The 20,890-nt window shown below is 45.5% G+C and overlaps 1 long non-coding RNA gene across 4 annotated transcripts in view; it reads right to left on the reverse strand.

Annotated features, from left to right (window-relative positions):
• Nucleotides 1-20,677, reverse strand: part of LOC120097795 (uncharacterized) — a 40,189-nt gene extending 19,512 nt beyond the window's left edge. The window contains exons 1-2 of one of the 4 annotated variants that reach the window (XR_005495543.2): nucleotides 18,803-20,677; nucleotides 6,985-7,077 (exon numbers count right to left, since the gene is read on the reverse strand). This is a non-coding gene — a long non-coding RNA (uncharacterized LOC120097795). The remainder of the gene's footprint in view (nucleotides 1-6,984; nucleotides 7,078-18,802) is intronic. The other 3 variants (XR_005495542.2, XR_010059476.1, XR_005495544.2) reach the window with 3 other exon arrangements.
• Nucleotides 20,678-20,890: the final 213 nt, after the last annotated feature.

The following is a 20,890-nucleotide window of genomic DNA, read 5'->3' on the forward strand; positions in this document are numbered from 1 at the left end:
CTGGAAACCGGGAAAGGGAATAACACTCGAAATGTATATAAGAAATACTCAAGTTAATAAAAAAAATAAAATAAATAAATCTTTTTAAAAATAAAAAAAAAAGAAAACATTGGGATTTTGCAGTGGTTTTTATGGTGGCAAAGCTTGGCTCATTCTAACATACTGTACCCCAAGGCTTCAATCCCTGGAATCCACATCGTGGAACCAACTTCTGTGAGTTGTCCTCTGATTTCCACATGTACCATGCCCTTGCACACCCACCCTTCACACTTATAACAAGGGAAAAATTTAAAAGCAGTAAGATCCGCCATGAGTGCCTGATCCCACCTACATTCAGCCCCACTTGGAGCAGATCTTCCTGCTCTGCCCCAGGTAGTCAGTCATGCACAACCTAATTTACTGAGCATTAGGTCAGAATGTCTTTCAAGACTTCTAGGAGCAAAAACTCTGTCAGGGAACATTGAGACTGAGTGGACTGTCCATGACAGCTGTGCTATGCTGCTGTGGCATCACTACCTCTCCAGGTCTGAGCCACTCAGCTTGTGAAGAGAGAGGTTCCTGCTGACTCCCTGTCGCAGATGTTTTGGTCTATGACTGGCCCTGTTGTTTGTAGGAAGTGAGTGACGATAAAACTCATCTCAGGGAGAGGAGAAGGGTGGGGTTGGAGTCCCATTGTCCCTCCAGTGACCCAGTGGAGCCCCAGTGACCTGAGACCCTCTAAGCATTTTCATGAGCTTTCAATGGCACCAAGGAGGGGCTGAGCCTTGAGGGCCACCCTCTGGGGGACACTTCAGATGCAAACTATGCCTGATCCTGTGAGAGGGATACAGACAGTGATTTAAGGGAACAGAAGTGTGAGACATGACTAATGCAATGTGAGGCAGAAAAATCCAGCAGAATCATCATCAATAATGGTGTTCGATATAGACTTCATATTTTTAAATGTTGACTGTAGATGGGAAAGCGTTTGAGAAGAGTGGGCTGTGGGGGAGGGGTGTGGAAGAAACAAGACTGACATTTAGCCATGGTGCCCTGTGTGCTGAGCTACATCCTGGGAAGCAGGCAGGATGGACAGGTTAGAGTCAAAGGTCATTCAGTATTGCACTAAAAGCTTTGGACTTGAGTCTCAGGAAAATGGTGCCTTTACCCACTGATCCATTTTTCCAGCCCTCTTTTCTTATTTCTAAAGCAATACAACTGCCAGTTCAGAGAGCTGGCAGTCCTACTGAGAGGATAAACATATGCTCGTCCAACTGCTTGACGATATCACTCTGAGGCATATGCCCGAGAGGAAACACACAATACGTTCAGACCTGTATGTAATAGTCCAAAGGAGATTTTCTGGCAACCCACAGAGTAACTTGGCAAGCTAGTTCAATCTTCTAGGGGAGTATTGCCTGTGAAGATAAAGAAGTATCTGGATCTATGCTCAACAGCAGGAATGAATCTCATATAAATGCTAGATAAAGACAGACCTGACATGAAATTAAAGAATGCTAGTGCACAAAGTGAGACACTAGCGAAATTAACATATGGTTCTTAGAGATCAGGCCAAGCATCCCCCAGCTCAGAGGAAGCACAGGGTCTCTGGAAGCTGCTATGGTCTGCTTCTTGTTTGGAGAGCTGGTTCCGTGGGGGCACCATTACTCTAAGCCTGTGATAGAGGTAAAGGCATGGAGCTGTGAGAGAAAAGTCCAAGGGGATATGCATTCCTAAAATGTTAGAAGAGGTAAATAAATGGAGATAACGAGGGATCATCTGAACTTTACAGTCCATAATCATTGCTGGTATTCTTACTTGTTTCTCTTTAGCATCTCCTTTATAATTTTACTTAAGTATTTATATATGTATATATACACTTTATTTACATTTTGCTTTATATGTGTATGCACCTATTAATTTGTGCATGAGTGTATCTGTGGAGGTCAGAGGATAGCTTGTGGGCACTGGTTCTCTTCTTGTACCATGTGGGCCTAAGGATAGACCTTAGATCATTAGGTTGCACCACTTGGCCTACTGACCCTGTTTGTACTTTTGAATGCTGATGAACAACAGAACTGTCCCAAGAAAGGCAGTGGGATTGACTCATGATGGTCACTCCCGATACGCCCTCCTCACCGCTTCCAGGGCACTGAGGGATAGCATCAGAGACAAGTTTCAAGACTGAGCTTTAATGAGTTTCCAAAGAATGAAGTGAGGCATTAGCCACTCCCATAGGGAGGGAGAGAGGGCTAGCCTGACACTCAATCACCTTAGAGTAGCAGTTCCCACTCTGTGGGTTGCCACCTCTTCGGGGGTTGATGACCCATTCACAGGGGTCACATATCAGATATTTACATTATGATTCATAACAATAGCAAAATTATAGTTATGAAGTAGCAAAGAAGTAATTTTATGGTTGGGGGGTCAGCACGATGTAGGGAACTGTATTAAAGGGTCAGCAGAATTAGGAAGATTGAGAACCACTGGCCCAGCCTGGACCTTAGAGGAAGGATAGATCTGGACACCCACATGGGGTGATCTCAGCCTATATAGGCTTCCAATTCTAATGAACAGTGAAGTCTCTTAAGAGTAGAGACTGTGTCCACATGGTTAGCTATGTATTCCCGTGTTTTTCTTGGTGCCTCATAGAACATTCTACAAAATTCATTTATCAAGGATGTGTAATGAGTAGAGAGAGTCTCCTGGTGGCCAACTATGGGTTCCTGTCATTTATTGTACTGATCCTTTGCTGCTGGGTTTCAGGGACACTGTTCAACATCATGAACAGTTAATTTATCCTTTGGAAGCAGGTTCACATAAAAATTTGGTTATGGTAAGTTAAACGCCCAGGTTTCTTTTCTTCTGTTCCAGACATGGATAGTTCTATGAAAGCATCAAGGACATAATGTTCTGTTTTTGCACAGCATCCTGAACTTACCCTCAAGACCATGGGATGGCTGCTAGAGCTCCAATCATTACTGCCAAAATTCCATGCAGGAAACCGACAAAAGGTTAAACAAAGTTGGGTGCGGTTAAACAATACCCAAATACTAGCTGAGCAAAATTTCTCAAATTACTCATTACTTTTTTCTTTCCTATAGTTTATAAAGATTCTATTTTTAAAAGAGCAAATTTTACCACTCTACCAGTAAACTGTATCTCAGTGCACCCTGATGAAAGCTTCCTCAATGAACAGTCAACCTCCAGTATAAATAACCAGCCATGCCATTCTCACAGTTTAGTGGCAACTGGGTGGAGAGACTGGACTTGGACACTGGTCATTGTGATGAGCTGACACGTTTGTATGCTGGAAAGAACAGACACAGGCGTGCTTTGTTGTCACCTCTCCAGGTAACTTTGTGCCAGTGCAGCAGGGGTTGCCAGTCGATAGAGTCAGAGGCAGCCTGAGCTGCTGTCCCTCTTAGGGGTCTCCATTCAGGTTAAGAAGAACCCCTGACTCTGTCACAGCAAGTTTCAGGAAGAACTCACTAGAAGCAAAGTCAGTGAATTTGTTAAGTATTCACACAGAGTCATTCAAGAAAATAAAAAATCCAGAGCCAGGGGTGGGCTTCTCAGAGGAGTGCTGCTTCAGTCTGTTTACAATGCTGTATGTGAGATGCTGGGGCTCTCAGTAACACTTTTCAAAGGCTGTGTGGGCCACTTGTCAGACTTAAAACGGAATCAAAGCTTGGTATCTACGTTAAAAGTCTCTGAGCTGGCTTGTCGGAAGTGAAAAGGTAAGGCGGCTTCTGTGTAGTGAGTGTGTCGCTTAGATTCAGGGGTGAGAGAGGCATGTCAGCTAACTAGAGCTTTAGCATCTGCATCCTGAGGAGGCATGGTTCCTCTGCTAGCATGAAGATAGATCCTGGGTTTGCATCTCATTTCTTTAGGAAGTCACATGCTGTTTGGAGGCAGCTTTAACATGGTGCTGTTGAAGTTTCTTGGCTGTCAGGCGGCAGGTAAGGGAAACAAGTCTCAGGCTGAGAGTCTTCTTTTTATCTCTAGTCCCCTTCATTTTTCCTGTCCACCCATTCAGGCTTGTTTGTTCTGACCGTGGACGCTACACTTTTACATTTCCATGTGTCCGAGGATTTGCAGTCTTTGAGTTCGCCTGAGTGAGCTCTCAGTGAAGCAGCCAGGGTCATAAAGAACCCCACCAGCTGCCCTGGAAGGAGCCCCTCCTGCTGTGGCATTACCAACAGGATGCTTCTAACAATCTGAGTCAAGTGGCCACTGGAAAAGCTAACTGTGGCAAATTCCTGGACATGAGGGGATGTCTTTCTCTGTGTGTGGTTTCTGTTTTGTTTTTAACAATGCTTTGCTCACATGAATGAACCTTGTCCAGACAGTCTCCTCCCTTGTCTTTCTCACATTGCCCAACAAGAAAGACCAAGAGACTCAATGTGAATGGAAGGTTTTCTGAGACATGTAATTTTCCAGAATGTTCAAAAGCTGACTGTGAACTTCTCCAGTGTATTCCAGTGGAAGGATTATGTGAGCCTAGGCTTGGGTTTTCTCCACTGAGCAGACTGGGCAAAGTTTTAGCCAGGTTCACATATGGTGGAAATTTGATAAATAGTGTTTTGATGGGTCGGTTGAATCCTATAGTTCCAGATCAAACAGCATCCAAAGAGGGGGGAAAACAATCAGAGCTCTTTCCTTTCCTCAGTTAAAAAGTATGTTTATATTCGTCTTTGATTATTTCATACACAGTGTAATGTATTTTAATCATCTCTCCCATTCCTCATTGCTCTATTATCTGCTCTGAACCCCTTCTTCCCAAGAGTCTCTTCCTGCACAGTATGTGTTATACATGTGTATGTGCACGAGCATGTGTTTATGCACGTGAGTGTGCATTATGTATGTGTGTGTGCGCGTGAGTGCGTGCATGTGACTTGCTGTGTTTAGTTAGGTTTGCTTGCCTGTTTTGGTGCTGGCTTATTTACCAGAGCATAGTCAACCCTGCCAGAATGTTTAGTCGCTTGCCTGAATGACACATGATTGGGGTCCACACTTGGGAATAGATTTCTCCAGGCTGTGGGATCCCGACCTAAAGAGTGACCAGAGTCTTAAAGGGTCTGTATCCTAACCTGGGTCAGGTCCATGAGCTAGCAGGAATGAACACTCATTTTATGATTTTGTTGGGAGAAACTCCCTTACCTTCTGGGGAACCATGAGCCATGCATATCCAACTTTGGTCCCAACCTCCTGGGGTCTTGTTAAAACTATAGATTGAGGGCAGGGTCTGCAACTCATCATATTTAACAAGCTCCCAGAGGATGCTGATGTGATGGTTCCTGGACTTTCTTGGAGTAGCAGAGCCCAAGAACTCATTAGCCCTGGGCCGAACAACCACCCAGAACACAGTGCCCCAGGGACACTCCAGGTGCTAGAGTGGAAAGTCTTAATCCTAACAAGCTACTGGGTGGGGTGGATTGAGTAGAGAGTAGAAGGATAGCATTGGGGCACTCAGGATGATCAGCCATCCTCACTTGCCTAAGCATGGATAACCCTGTGTCCTGGGACTAAGTGTCATAGTTCTGTGATATTTGCCAAGTAACGCCCAGCTAGAAGCACACAACCTTTCCTGTGGTTTGCTTGGTGGGTTGGCCAAGTTTGCACTTGAGTGATGGTTTCATTGCTGACCCTAGCCATGCCTTAGAAAAGAAGTAGCTGTGCTTTATATAAGGGTCTCTTGTTTTCCTTAGTGACTCTATGATACCAACCGGCATAGGAACTTGAGCTGAGCAAGGCTTTCCCTCTTTCACCCAGAACATGGAAACATTGAAACTCTGTAGGAGCCTAAGAGAAGCCATTTTCAGTATGAGCTGAAAACCACCTCTCCACGTGGCAGTAAGTCAGCTGGAGCATGTCATTGCAAACTGCTCGGCTTGGCTCCATCCATGGCAACCGTGGTTGCATCCCTGGGTCATATTCTCTGTCATACGTGCAGGCCAGAATAGGGAATATGAAACAAAGCAGAAGCGTGCTAACTGTCATCTGGGAAGGGTTAGAGATGGATGGAGAGGACACATGGAGGATGGATATTCTGTTCACACATGGAAATGCAATTTTACCCACTAGTATGCCACTTCGTGAGCTAATCACTACAAAATGCTCAACGTGCAGCTTCCTCTTCAACCAGGCATCCGAGGTCTTGCCTAAAGAGATGGCCTTGTTAGCTACAACCAGCATCTCCCTCACACCTGGCGTCCAGGCCCCTCAACCAAGAGTGCTCTGGCTTCTGGCTCAGCTGCTTGTGTAAGAAAGATTCATTAGATTTGACATCTAATTTTCCTGCCCAAGAAACTCCAGTATCAGTGGCTGCTTCCTACAGATCTTTTCTGTTACCAGCTGAGACTCACATGTGGCTGGCCTCAGCTCCCAGGACTAGGCCACCTGAGCCAACAACCTCCAGGTGCTGCTCAGGTCCTACAAAATAGCTCACTGCCACCCTGCCTGCCAGCTGGGGCAAGCCGGCACACCAGGATAAAGTGAACCAGCAGTTTCGGCAGTGCCCCAAACTTCTCCAATTTTGTTTCTGATTCCTTCCTCCTCCTTTTCTTCCTCCTTCTTCCCCAACGCCTTGTCCTTTTGCTGATTTTCTTCTCCCAATTTTCTCCAGTCCCCTCTTTTCCTCTTCCTTCTCTATGTTCCTTCCTTTGTTCCTCCCCACCTCCCCACAGCTGTGTTTGGCTCTCTACCCTTTCTGTAAGCAAGATCCCCTACCATTTCACCAAACTCTTATCGTTCTTGGATGTACTGGCTTCAAACTGTTTCTGAAAAGAGAACTCTAGGTTCAGATTGGAGTTCTCAAACTTGTGAGGGGTGTGGAAGTGCACACAGTGTAGTGTTAGAACCGGACAGCTGACCCCACTGGGACTCACACAAAGCTGCTGCCCCACCCTGCCAAAGCTCCAGGGCCATTAAAGCTGTGGGCCGTAGGCAGTGGTGTAGGCGGTTAGGACTGCAGGGCTAGATAGCACAGGCCGGAGTTCTGACCTTGATACTCAGCTGAACATTCTTGACACTCAGCCAAGGTAGTGATGTCTCTGGGGCCCACACGTAACTGGAAGCTGAAGGCAACTTGCTTTCCTAGGAAGGAAGAGTGAGGAGACAGCGAGGGTGAGGGGCAATGAGAGCTCCATCTTAACCAGAATCAAGTGTATGCTCAACAATTGTCCCTTTTTCCTTAGAAAGCTGAAAGGAGAAAGCAGCAGGAGTCTCGCCTAGTAATGGAGCAAGAAGGCATACTGCAGCTGCAGAGGTGAAGGGATGGGGCCCCGTCCCGCTCCATGCTGTGACAGAGGGTTGGCAGCAGAACGGAGCTGCTCAGAGCAGCTAGGACATAAAACAGTTTCCCCTGCAGCTGCAGGGGTGCTGAGCAGCTGAGGAGGGAATCCATTCAATTCCTAAAAAGAGCTCAGAGCCCAGTGAGCCAAAAGTAGGCACCTCTCACTTGCTGTGTGTATGCACCCAGCATTCCCAAGATAAAAAGCAGTTTTCTCAGTTTAGACCTTGGAGCTGATGATTGGAATTCACAGGTTACTCCACGTCCTCTTTCTTCCTTCCCTCTTCCCCTCCCTCCTTCTCTTCTGTCTCTTCCTTCTTCCCTTCTTCTTCCTTTCTCCTTCCTTCCTCTCTCCCTCCCTTCCTCCCTTCCTTCCTTCCTTCCTCCCCTTCCTTCCTTCTTTCCTTTCTTTCTTTCTTTCTTTCTTTCTTTCTTTCTTCCCCATTTCTTTTTTCTCCCTCCCTTCCTTCCTTCCTTCTTTCTTTCCTTTCTTTCTTTCTTTCCCATTTCTTTTTTCTCCCTTCTTCTCTCCTTCCTTCCTCCCTTCCTTCCCCCTTTCTGTTTTTCTTCCTTCTCTCCCTCCTTCTCTTTCTTTCTTTCTTTCTTTCTTTCTTTCTTTCTTTCTTTCTTCTTTCCTTTCTTCCTCTCCCTTTCTTTTTTCTTCCTTATCTCCCTCCTTCTGTCTCTCTTTCTTTCTTCCCCCTTTCTTTTTTCTCCTTTCTTCTCTCCCTCCTTCTGTCCCTCTCCTTCCTTCCTTCCTTCCTTCCTTCCTCCTCTTCTTCCTCCCTTCCTTCCTTCCCCCTTTCTGTTTTTCTTCCTTCTCTCCCTCCCTTTCTTTCTTTCTTTCTTTCTTTCTTTCTTTCTTTCTTTCTTTCTTTCGAATTTTCTATTCCTTTCCATTTCACTCTGTAGGGCCCCTTGAAGCATTTGGCCTGCTTGGAATTTTTTAGGCAATTCCAGTTACCCCAGCTGTTGCTCTCCATGCCCCTAGTTTCACCAACAAGGGAGGGCTAGACTTCCCTGATGGTTTCCCTCCCCCAGAGTGCACACTCCTGCTTCTTCTGTTCTGTCTTGGGCCATGCACTGACACTCTGTATGTACTCTGGTGAGCACATTCTCCCCACCCCACCCCACCCCACCCCCCATCCCCTCCAAGCAGCTGGCATTGAGGCTTTGAGAGAGCTTGGAGAGGTGACATTTTGCCTGTGAAAGCCACATTAGTTCTAGGTAAATCTCTAGACTGCTAAGACTGATTCTTAGGTCTGTTTATTTTCAGTTCAATGCCTCTGTGAATAAATCCCCGAAGCTTAGAGAAGACAAATTCTTAGGAAAGTGCAGCCTGTGAGGCTTTGTGCAGAGAGGACTTCCTCGTTCTGAGTATGCGGTATGTATGGGATGACCTTGCCTCCTACTCTTTCTCAGATGTCCTAGTTTGGCATCTCCTTAGGACTAAGATAGACGAGGGCTTGGCTGGCATGCACACCCACCCAACACATCTTCCCTTTAAAATTTCAAATACAGTAAGACACTTGCTGTTCTATTTTTACACTGATAACACAGAAACAAACTACAAGTATCAACAGATGGGACTACACAAAAACCAAATGCTTGGGAAGGATTCGGGGGACGAGTGTCACTGGAGGTGGGCTTTGAAGTTTCAGAAGACTCAAATCATTCTCACTGTCCCTCTCTGCCTCGTGGTTTTGTCTCAAGATGTGAGCTCTCAGCTATTGCTCCAGAACCATGCCTGACTGCCATGTTCCCTGCCATGATGCTCATGGACCCTAAACCCCTGAAATTGTATGCTCTCAGTTAAACACTTTTATAAGTTGCTTTGGTCATGTCATTTTTTCATAATAAGATAAACATAACTAACACATTAGCCTTTGGGAAATGCAAAATAAGACCAGTTTGAGTTACCATAATGTCACCCCAGTCAGAATGGCTGTCATCAGTAATGTTGATGACAAATGCTGGAGAGAAAAGAATACACTTATTCTTGGTTGGTGGGGGATCCATTGAGAAAGTCAATTTGGAGACTTCATAAAAAATTGAAAATAGACCTGGGAACGGTGGTCCACACTTTTAATCCTAGCACTCAGGGGGCAGAGGCAGGTTGGTTTTTGAGTTTGGAGTCAGTCTGGGCTACACAGAGAAATCATGGAAAGAGAGAGAGAGAGACAGAGAGAGAGAGAGAAACAGAGAGAGAGAGATACAGAGAGAGACAGAGACAGATACACAGAGAGAGACAGAGAGACAGATACAGACACACATACACAGAGACAGAGAGAGAGACAGAGAGACAGAGAGAGAGACAGAGAGAGACAGAGACAGATACACAGAGAGAGACAGAGAGACAGATACAGACACACACACACACACACACACAGAGAGAGAGAGAGAGAGAGAGAGAGAGAGAGAGAGAGAGAGAAATTGAAAGTAGACTAACTACCCTATGACCAAGTTGTTTCATGCCTGGGTATATACCTAAGAATGCCATACCCCACAAAAGGAATATTAACATCTCCATGTTTATTGCTGCTTTATTCACTACAGCAAGGAACTTAGTTGTTCATTGTGTGTGTATGTGTGTGTGTGTGTGTGTGTGTATGTGTGTGTGTGTGTTTGTGTGTGTGTGATGGAATACTATCCAACTCTAAAGAAAAATGAAGTTTGAAGCTTTTCAGAATAATGGACAGATTTAGAATGTGTAACGGGTGGGGTCACATACTCGCAGAAAGGAATTAAATGCATGTCTCTTTCATATGTTTATGTGCTAAACAATTGTACGTGTGAATACAGAGTAACTTGAAGACAGGAGGTCAAGAAAGGCTAATAGAAGAGGACAGGAAGAATGGATGCATTTCCCTTATGACTAAACACCAGTGAGAATGGCTAAGATCAAAAACTCAGGTGACAGCAAATGCTGGCGAGGATGGGCAGAAAGAGGAACACTCCTCCATTGTTGGTGGGATTGCAGACTGGTACAACCATTCTGGAAATCAGTCTGGAGGTTCCTCAGAAAATTGGACATTGAACTACCTGAGGACCCAGCTATACCTCTCTTGGGCATATACACAAAAGATGCCCCAACATATAACAAAGACACGTGCTCCACTATGTTCATAGCAGCCTTATTTATAATAGCCAGAAGCTGGAAAGAACCCAGATGCCCTTCAACAGAGGAATGGATACAGAAAATGTGGTACATCTACACAATGGAATATTACTCAGCTATCAAAAACAACGACTTTATGAAATTCATAGACAAATGAATGGAACTGGAAAATATCATCCTGAGTGAGGTAACCCAATCACAGAAAAACACACATGGTATGCACTCATTGATAAGTGGTTATTAGCCCAAATGCTCGAATTACCCTAGATGCACAGAACACAGGAAACTCAAGAAGGATTACCAAAATGCGAACGTTTCACTCCTTCTTTAAAAGGGGAACAAGAATACCCTTGGCAGGGAATAGGGAGGCAAAGTTTAGGACAGAGGCAGAAGGTACACCCATTCAGAGCCTGCCGCACGTGTGACCCATACATATATAGCCCCCCAATTAGATAAGATGGATGAAGCAAAGAAGTGCAGGCTGACAGGAACCAGATGTAGATCTCTCCTGAGAGACACAGCCAGAATACAGCAAATACATAGGCGAATGCCAGCAGCAATCCACTGAACTGAGAACGGGACCCCCGTTGAAGGAATCTTAGAAAGGACTGAAAGAGCTTGAAGGGGCTTGAGACCCCATATGAACAGCAATGCCAACCAACCAGAGCTTCCAGGGACTAAGCCACTACCCAAAGACTACACATGGTCTGATTCTGGGCTCCAACCACATAGGTAGCAATGAATAGCCTAATAAGAGCACCAGTGGAAGGGGAAGCCCTTGGTCCTGCCAAGACTGAATCCCCACTGAATGTGATAGTTGGGGGGAGGATGGGGAGGGGAACACCCATATAGAAGGGGAGGGGGGAGGGGTTAGGGGGATGTTGGCCCGGAAACTGGGAAGGGGAATAACAATCGAAATGTAAATAAGAAATACTCAAGTTAATAAAGATGGAGGGAAAAAAAAGAATGGATGCGAGTTGTGATATAAGAATCATTATTTTCCTGTTTATAATTCTGTCATGGACATTTGGTTTCGGTGGTGGGTCAGTGCATAAAATATATTTGTTACCGAAAGTATAAAAATATGGTACAGAGCTCTGAAGCTCTTGCTCTGCATGCCTCTTCTGACTGTATTCAGTTATATGGACATTGGCTCCAGTGAATTTTCATGAATGGTGTTATTATTTATTTGCAATTTTTCATAATAAAGTTTCTACAATTAACCAACAAACAATAAAGGCACTTGGGTACTGTGCTGTAGCGTAGCAATGTGGAGAGATATTTGAGCTGGACCCAGCCAAATGTCTGCCTGTGTCAGATGTCAGCACATTTTTTTTTAAGACTTCTATGGGAAAAGTACACGTCCAGCCATGAACATTTGCCTGGGGAGAGTTCCAGTCCCAGCATGAACTGTGTAAGCTGTGGGCTGGAGATGCTTACTATGGAATACTATGAAAGAACATTTGGCTGGCTGTAGGTAGCTGGTGAGAATTAGTGAGAGAGAGCATGTTACAGTCTGGTTCTTAAATGCTCTCCAAAGATCTGTGTATTTAAGGCTGTTCTGGAGTACTGTTAGGGCCTTTTAGGAAGTGGGGACCAATGGGAGGAAGTTAGGTCGTTGGAGGGGGGGTCCTCTTGAAACAGGATGCTGGGATCAGTCTATCTGGGATCCCCCTCTCTGACTGTTGTTCCTGGCCCACATAAGTATCTTTTTTGGCACCAAGCACTTGCCAGTAGCCCACCAGCAATGGAACCAACCAATGCATTTTTATGGTCTAAAATCCCTGAAACTGGACGAGTGGTGGTGGCACAAGCCTTTGATCCCAGCACTCGGGAGGTAGAGGCAGATGGATCTCTTTGCGTTCGAGGCCAGACTGGTCTACAGAGATAGTTTTAGGATAGCCAGTACTAATACTATACAAAGCAACTCTGTCTTGAAAAATAAGACAAAACAAAACAAACAAACAAAATATCCCTTAGAAATAGTAAAGCAAAAAAAAATTCCTTTCTTAAGTTGGTGTTCTGTCATAGTTGATTAACTTGGGACAAAAATCAGTAAGTGGAATGACAGAGATTCTGCAAGACCTTACCAAGTGGAATGGTTTTTGTCCCCATCTCATTTCTAACTTGATCTTACCTCAGTCTCTATCAACTGCTGCCATGTCAACCTCCCATTGTACAAACACAAGGCAAAAGCCACATCTCTAGAGGATGCCCTTGAGCAGGTGCACGAGTGCTCCTGAGCTCACACACACACTGGGCATGGCTCACAGTGAACACCTGTACAGGTAAGGGGTGGGCACACAGAGCAAACACATCAGACAGAACTGCTCAGGAGCACGCTCACACAAGGTCAGGCTAGAGGGTGGGTTGGATGTGATGGGAGATCTAGTGATACCAGTGTTGGCCAGGGCCAAGCAGCACCTTGGCTCTTCCCATTAAAACACTGAGTAACCATGGAATGACGGAAGGGTCAGTGTGGAAGAGTTTCTGGGAGATGGACAGAGTGTGAACAAGAACGCAAGGTCACTTCAGCTTTTCAACTTTTATTCCTCCCTGAGGACCTGGTTTGTCTTGAACAGACAACTAAGCCATTGAGGATGGAGATGGACGCCAACCAGCTTCAGGTCTGAGTCCCACTGTCTCAAGTCAGCAGGCATGAATATCCTTACAGAAAGGGTAGACTGGTGAGACCACTGAGGGGGAAGAACTGTGCTCCCTTGTCTCTTTCTTGTGATGTAGGGGTGATTGGATAGCAAGGCCACTGTGGGCAAGCTCAGTAGAAGCACCATCACACACTGGCTAGAATGTTGTTAAAAACATTCATGTGAGCTCACACTTCAGGGCTGCTACTCTGGGGATCAGATCAAATGGAAAGAAATCAAAGTTCACTATAATTGCCAATTTCATAATATATAAAACTAAAACAATGAAGGTACCAAAGACAAAGTCAGGGATCAGAAGGATTTATTACATGGACGGTCCAAGAGGAGTCACCTCCTTAACACTAAGCAACCAAAAAAAAAAAAATAGTGTTTATCGGTTTTTACAGAATTATTTTAAACTGTTACATCATGGGTGGGCTTAAATTGCTTTAAGCCTTCGAGGGTCTATGTGACTAAGATCAAAAATGAGGAACTCCCTTCTTATGGTTAAGCTTGTTTACAGAAGCAGATAACGACTGCAGCCAGTAGGGTATTTTTATTTCTGTAAAAGGGGTAATTGCAGGCAGCTGTTTCAGCAAATAAGTATGAGTAACTTTTCCTGCAGGTGGTCTCTGTGTGTTCTCCTTTTGCTTTTGTTCTGACTTAATTTTCCCCATCAATGAATCAACTTGACTTGATCATAAGATGCCCAGATAGTTCATTAAACATTGTTTCTGGGTGTCTTTGCATTGGAGGACTCAGTGAGCAAGTCACCCTTCTTCATGATTGGCATCACCCAGTCATTGAGAGCAGAGGCAGGTGGGACTTCCTCTCTGCCCAATTCCTTAGACATGGACACTGATTTCCGGCCCTGGCGCTCTAGGTCTTGAGTGTTCAGTCTGAGGTAAGAACCGGCAGTACTGACTGAACTAGACCTGGCTGCGTTCATGTAGACTTGCCACAAATCTTACAACGAATATTCGAAAGGAGTCATGTGATTGCTCAGTAGACAAAACTATGAGCACATCTCTTCTGCCAGCCATCCTTTACATCTGATATGTGTGTGCACTACATGCTTGTGGAGGTCAGAGGTCAACATTAGGTCTCTTCCTCAATTACATGCCACCTTACTTTTTGAGGCAGGGTCTCTCAATGTACCTGAAGTTTGCCAGTTCAGCTAGACTAGCCAGCCAGCCCTGGGAGTCCCCAGTTCACCAGCACTGCCGCTACAAAATGGACCACTGCTTCTGGTTTTAATATAGGTGTTGGACTTGAATTCAAGTCACATGTCCATGCAGTATGCACTTTATTGACTGGATCATCTCCCCAACCCACACCTGAGTCTTAATGCTGTCCTCTGTCAAGCCACGTTAAGGGTGAGGTACTATGAGGAGGACATGCAATCCTAGTGTGTTCTTATACTGATGAATTGTTTCTGTGCAGGTCCCCAAGTAAGCCACATGTCCCAACTTTCATGACCTTGCATAGTCCTCTGCCATATTTGGTGGTATGACTTGACTTGGCCATTGGGACATTTGTCAGAATGGCACAGAGAATGATTGACACAGGCTTGCATAATAGACTTGTGTAGGGTAGAGGAAGCCCCCAAGTGAATGAAGTCTACATCCACACTTGTGCTCTTAGAAAATGCCCATTGAGATCATTCCAAACACACACAAAAAGAAACAAGACCCCGAGGTGAGTCAAATTTAGAAAATGTATTTAAGTAAGGAAATTTCTAGGACCCAACAGTATTCAGAACTCAAAACTGGATTAGAATGGTGTACTGACTTGCATATGCTTGGCCCAGGGAGTGGCACTATTAGAAAGTGTGGCCTTGATGGAGGAAGTGTGTCACTGTGAAGGTAGGCTTGGAGACCCTCCTCCTAGCTGCCTGGAGATGTTCAGTCTGTTCCTGGCTTTGTTAGGGTGAAGATATAGAACTCAGCTCCTCCTGCACCATGCCTGCCTGGATGCTGCCATGCTCCCACATTGATGATAATGGACTGAACCTCTGAACCTGTAAGCCAGCCCCAATTGAATGTTGTCCTTTATAAAACTTACATTGGTCATGGTGTCTGTTTACAGCAATAAGACCCTAACTAAGACAAATGGCTTTTCTACTCCTACTGCTTGTTTTTATAGCCAAGAGAAAAGAAGCAAGGCAAAAAGCTGGGCAGCTACAGTCTGTATTTATGTTGTATGGATAGGATCTGATCAGTTGATAGCCTATGATTGGCTGAAGCTTGCCTTCTCTGATTAACTCAGCCCATGATTGACTGAAGCTTGACTTCTGTGATTATGAGTCAAGGATGTACTATTAAGTACATAATTGTGTACATATAGTAGTAGGTTGTAGTAAGCTACATGTTTCCATATGTTTTATTACCCACATATAGAAACATAATTAGGTCAAACCTACCAGTTTATTCTAGTTCTCTCTGTGTTGCTGTACCAAAGTAGGGAAGAAGGATTTATTTCACCTCACAAGTTACAGTCCATCAGTAGAGGTGGTCAGGCTAGAAAGGAAGCAGGAACTTGAAAATATGGAGGAACACTACTTCTAGTGGCTGGCTTACTTAAAGACTTGCGCACAGCTAGCTTTCTTACACACCCAAAGATCATCTTCTCAGAGTGGGCCCAGCCTTTCTCAAGATAATTCCCTACAGACATGCTTATAGGCCCATCTGATCTGGGTGACCCCTTAGTTGAGTCTTCCTTCTCAGGTAAATTTAGGCTGGGTCAAGATGACATCCAAAACTAACCAGGACACTGTTAGCTCACAGGCAATTTCACTAGGCTCTTCCCAGGGACCTAGCAATGGCTTCTGTCACCACTTGCCATCACCAAGTGTGCCAGATGTGAACTGAATATGAGAGAAGTGCTTCCCATCCCAGCAATCTCTCTCTGTTCCCATGTTTTCTCCCCTTCATTTCTGTCCTTCTGTGCAACCTTCTTTCTCTTCCCTCATGACTCTACTCCTGTCTGTCTGTCTGTCTGTTTGTCTGTCTACATGTCCACTCATTTACCTCTATTCTTTCCCCTTACTCCTCTCCCTTCCCACAGTAGACCCCTTTCATACTAGACCTGTTGCATGGCATAATTTACTCAGGGGCATACCTTGGCATGGGCTTGCCAGGTACTTACCTTGCCCCATTATATTTCATAGCGAACACAAATTTACCAAAAGCCAGCCACCACAATCTCAAGAAATACAGGGCCAGCTCCTTTACAAGGGAAGACCATGGAACTTGAAGCTGACTTGTACCTTCACGCTATGTTTGCAACTCAATACAGAAAGAACTGAAACCAGGGAAGTCCACCCACAGAGCAGAGAGGAATGAAACCAATGGATATTTCGAGTCATTGAGATTCATCATGGCTTTTATGTGGTGATGACTGCCCACTGATAGTCAAAACATAGTGCTGTAATTACTTGTTCCATGTCTGCTCTCTAGTATGACAAGTTGGGGATTCATTAGATCATTTCAGAGGACTTTTGTAGTATCCTTGGGTAGGGACAGACTTAGAAGCACTGACGCAGGACCGGCTTGCAGTGGCTAAAAGCTCTGAACTCTACACCAGATACCACTGAGAAAAGGAGACTGTGCGGACACCTCCAGCTTCTTGCACTTCCTGCGGTAACTAAGATCCCATGTCAAACAAAGCTAATTACTTAAAAAACAGCAGCTTATTTGAGCTTCCTGCTGTCTTTGGTAACCAAGTTTAAGCACCAACTGACAACTTGTCTACAAAAGTGTTTGGAAACTAATCTTAGTTTCCAAACATCTACAAGATCTATGGGAAAGGGATAGCCAGTGGCAAAAGAAAAAGCTAGTTAGGGACTTAACCATACTGGACAGTTTTAATGAAGTTGCCCTCCTTAGCCTGTCAGCATGAGGGGACTTCTACCTCTTCTGAGCTCCTTGAAGGGTTTTATGTGCACCATCTGGTTATGAATCACCGGTTGCCTCCTGGTCTGACTGTTCTGTCTTTTTTATATTTGGTGCTGTCATGGAATCTTGCACAGACTTGGTGTCTAGCCTCTTTATTGAGTTCCTGCTGAGCCTCGCACATGACAAATATCTCACACCAAAAGGCTTCTCTGCAAGCAGTGCCAATGGAATGAGGACAGGAAAGACTTAGTTCCAGGAAGAGTGGAGAAGCCTGAGAGAGCTGGAGTGTCCTGTGGGTGGACCCCTCCCTCAGTGTTTTCCTGACATCCCACCCCTTGTCTCTTCAGAGGCTCCCCTCAGAGGGCACCAGGCTTGTCCTATTCACTCTCAGTTGTTCTCCTGGAGAACATTCTGCATAGCTGTGAGCCATTAGAGATGCCTAACCCCAAATCCGAGTGGCTCTTAGATTTTAGGATGATGGATGGATAATGTCTAGATCTTTCTTTGCAGCTGCATCTCTTCCTCTCTTTCTAATCTATAAATATATGAATACTTTTCTGTGCCTTCACCAAGGCTATGCAAAGGAGAAACTTCAGCTTGAAGGCTGTCCCTAAAACAGGAGTTTCTCCTGCCAGTTAGAGAGAAAGCCTCATGGTAGAGATTCTCATAGTTATTACCACTGTGACAGAAACGCCTGATAAACACAGCTCTAGAGTAAGAGATCTAGGTTGGCACATGGTTTCAGGGGGGTCTTAGTTCATGACCATGGGGCAGTGTTTCAGTTCATGGTGGTGGGAGCAAGTTATGGAGGATACTCATGATGGGCTAGGAAGCAGAGAGAGCAGGCTGAAACAGTGGGTGGGGATAACTTTTAGAGTGCTGCCCCAGTCATTTCTAACAGTTCCATAACTTTCAAAGGAGGACTGTGAGCTGGAGATTAAGCTCTCAAAGTGTGAACTTGTGAGGAACATTTCAGATTTAAGCTACATCAGGGTATAAGGGGTCCCTTTGAATGGAGTCTTAAAGAAAAGCAAGTTCTCTGCTGACTAGTATGAGGTCTGCACTTCTCAGTTATAAATCAGGGTGCCCAGAAACGTCCAGAGAAGCACCAGAACATGTCCATCTCAAGCTCTTTAGTGCTCACTTTTTTTTATTATTGCCTTTCCTTTTTTCATGTTTGTGTGTGTGTGTGTGTGTGTGTGTGTGTGTGTGTGTGTGTGTATGCACAGATGTGTTCACATGTCTGTGAAACTTGTCTGTGTGAGTGCACATGTGTGCATGTGACTATGCACTTGCAGGCTGGAAGTTGTTCAAAACCATCCTCAGTGGCTCTTCTACCTTACTCACTGAAGCCAAAAGCTCGCCCATGGAGTTCTGGGGATGGCCTGTTTCCTACTTTCTGGAAGCACAGGTGGGTTGCCATGCCCAAACAATATTTACATTGGCTTTGGAGATCAGAATTCTGGTCCTCAAACTCATGTAGCTAGTGTACTTAACCATTGGACAATCTCCCCAGCCAATATAGACTCTCTAAAGAGAACTAGAATGTACAAGACAAAGGAGGTATGCTGGGCTAAGACTACCCTGCCTTTACCTAGTTCTCTCCCTCTTTCCCTCTCTCCCTCTCTCCCTCTCTCCTTCTCTCTCTTTCTCTCTGTAGATGAAAAGGCATCCCGGCTTCATGATAACTGTGGGAAGCTCCAGCACCCTTTCTTCCTACTCCGGGGATGCCCAATAGTCTGAGCCTAATTCTCTGAGCAACCAACAGAATGTAAAAAATCGAAGTCATCAGCCATGATGCCAAGACCATACCCAGGCTATATGTCTTCTCCCCTGTGTAGGTTAGACAGACCAAAGCCGAGTTACTCACCACAGAGGTGGCCTCCAAAGGATAGCAGTGACCGTTTCTGACAGCCACCGAAAGCATGGAGCCTTGTCCCACCACTGCCTGGAACTCAGTTTCACCAGCAGCCAGTGAGTTTGGAGAAGAACGTTGAACCTGGGGTGAATTCACAGTCCCAGTGAACACCTTCATGTTGGCCTGGAGGCGTCTGAGCTGAAGACCTAGCTAATCCACGTCCAGATTTCTCACGACGGCTTCTTGAGGTAAAGAATGTGTGTTGTTTTAAACCACCGTTTGCGGTAGTTTTCTGACCAGCAAGGGAGATTTGAAGGTAACTGCTCTCTAGTTTGAATGTGTTGCTGTGTTACAAACTGAATCTGTAAACTAAGCTAACAACATTTGGAGGTAACGCCTTTTAGAGATAGCAGTGAACAGGAGGTTATCTGACTCACTGCGTCAGGAGCGTTGGTCCCTGGCTGCTCCTTGTTTCTAGGTCACAGTGAGACAGAGGGATGGAGGAAGGGTTTATAGAACCAAGGTGCTTACATTATGGTAGCTAAGAAGAAGAGGGGGGACAGGACAGGGCTGGGACAAGGGCAGTTTTCCAGAATGCATTCCCCAGTAACCTACTTCCTTCAGTTAGCCCTCACCTTGCCCCCTATTTCCAACCTGCTTCCCAAATACCACCACCAGCTGAGGATCCAGCTTTTAATACACGAGCCTGTGGGGGCCATTTCCCACCCAACCATAATGAGAGGTAAAGAGAATTGGACAAGCCCCAGGCTGATACCCATTGCTCTGTGAAATGAAGAAAGGCCTGCGCTAGCCTACTTGCCTGGTATCTTACTTCATGCTCTGACAGAGTCCTTGAAGGCCACACTTTGTCACTTGGCCCTTCTCCCATTTCCTTTCATTCTCTTCACCTCCCTCCTCTCTTCTACATGTGAACTTCAGCAGCCGCTCCTTTCAGGGTTTTTCTGCCTGGAACCAGAAGCTCAGTGCCCCCATAGATTTTGCCAGGCCACACTTCATATCATGGGGAGGGGAGGTATGAGCATACAAGGTGGTGCCTGCCTTTCTAATCCTTACCAAACCTCACTCCTCCCAGGACACACATTGTTGCTTTGGTGCAGCTTTGAGAACTCTGATCTCTGCTTTCTCTGCTCTGGTCCCGCATGTAATGACAAGCCTAGAACAGCCACCGTACAGCTAGTGGCAGAACAGGGTAGGGATAGGCCATTCTTCCGTGACCATCAAGGGACATAATGGCCACTTTCCAGGTCAACAGAGTCTAGACAAGAGGGTCAGGAGGAGTCTCTGTCCTAGGAATTCTTTCCTTCACTAGCCACCCCTTAAGGAAGTATAAGGAGGAAGGGGAGGGCTGAGGGCAAAGAGGCTTTTGCAGACAGCATGGGCAGAGCCTGCCTGGGGTGGATGAGAGAGGAAGGAAGATAGTTGTTAGCAAGGAATGCATCCAAACTCTGTGTGCCTTGTCTCTTCCTCACAGATAAAGCACCAGGCTGTGCACAAGCTGGCCTCAAAGTTTTCTTTTCTTTCTAGAGATAAGAAGAAATAACGTTTTCACAGGTCCTTTCTGAGAAACTCTGAAAACACACAAGTGGAGTTCCAGTTCCAACAGGTCAGCTGTCAGCTCTGCTCAGGTGCTGGCTGCTCCATGTGCTGTCAGTGCCATGGGGGGCTGCAAGGACACATCCGCTCTTCCTTTCCTTTGCACTTACATGTTCCTTCTCTTCCTTCCAGCAGAAATTGTCTTTTGCTTCCTGTTCTTGTCATCTGCCATTGCCAGAGACACATCATCTTGGGAACTTGTGCATGGTCTATCTCCCACCTCCTACTGAGTGTGGCTAGATTTCTGAAGGAACTGGGATGCCTTTGCCTGTCTGTGTCTGCCCTCTTTCCTCCCCTCCCCTTCCTCTCCCTGCTCCTCCTCCTTCCCCCACCCCCATCTTATCTTCCTCTTCCTCCCCCATTCCTCCTCCTCTTGGGTTCATGTTCGGCACCAGAAAAAATAACATGAAATAAAGTTGAGAATAAATACAATTTGAGCGATAGGAAACTATGATTGGGGTCTGAATCTGGTACAAAGTTGCAGGG

The sequence above is a fragment of the Rattus norvegicus genome, chromosome 17 (assembly GCF_036323735.1).
Source record: "Rattus norvegicus strain BN/NHsdMcwi chromosome 17, GRCr8, whole genome shotgun sequence".
Taxonomy (NCBI): domain Eukaryota; kingdom Metazoa; phylum Chordata; class Mammalia; order Rodentia; family Muridae; genus Rattus; species Rattus norvegicus.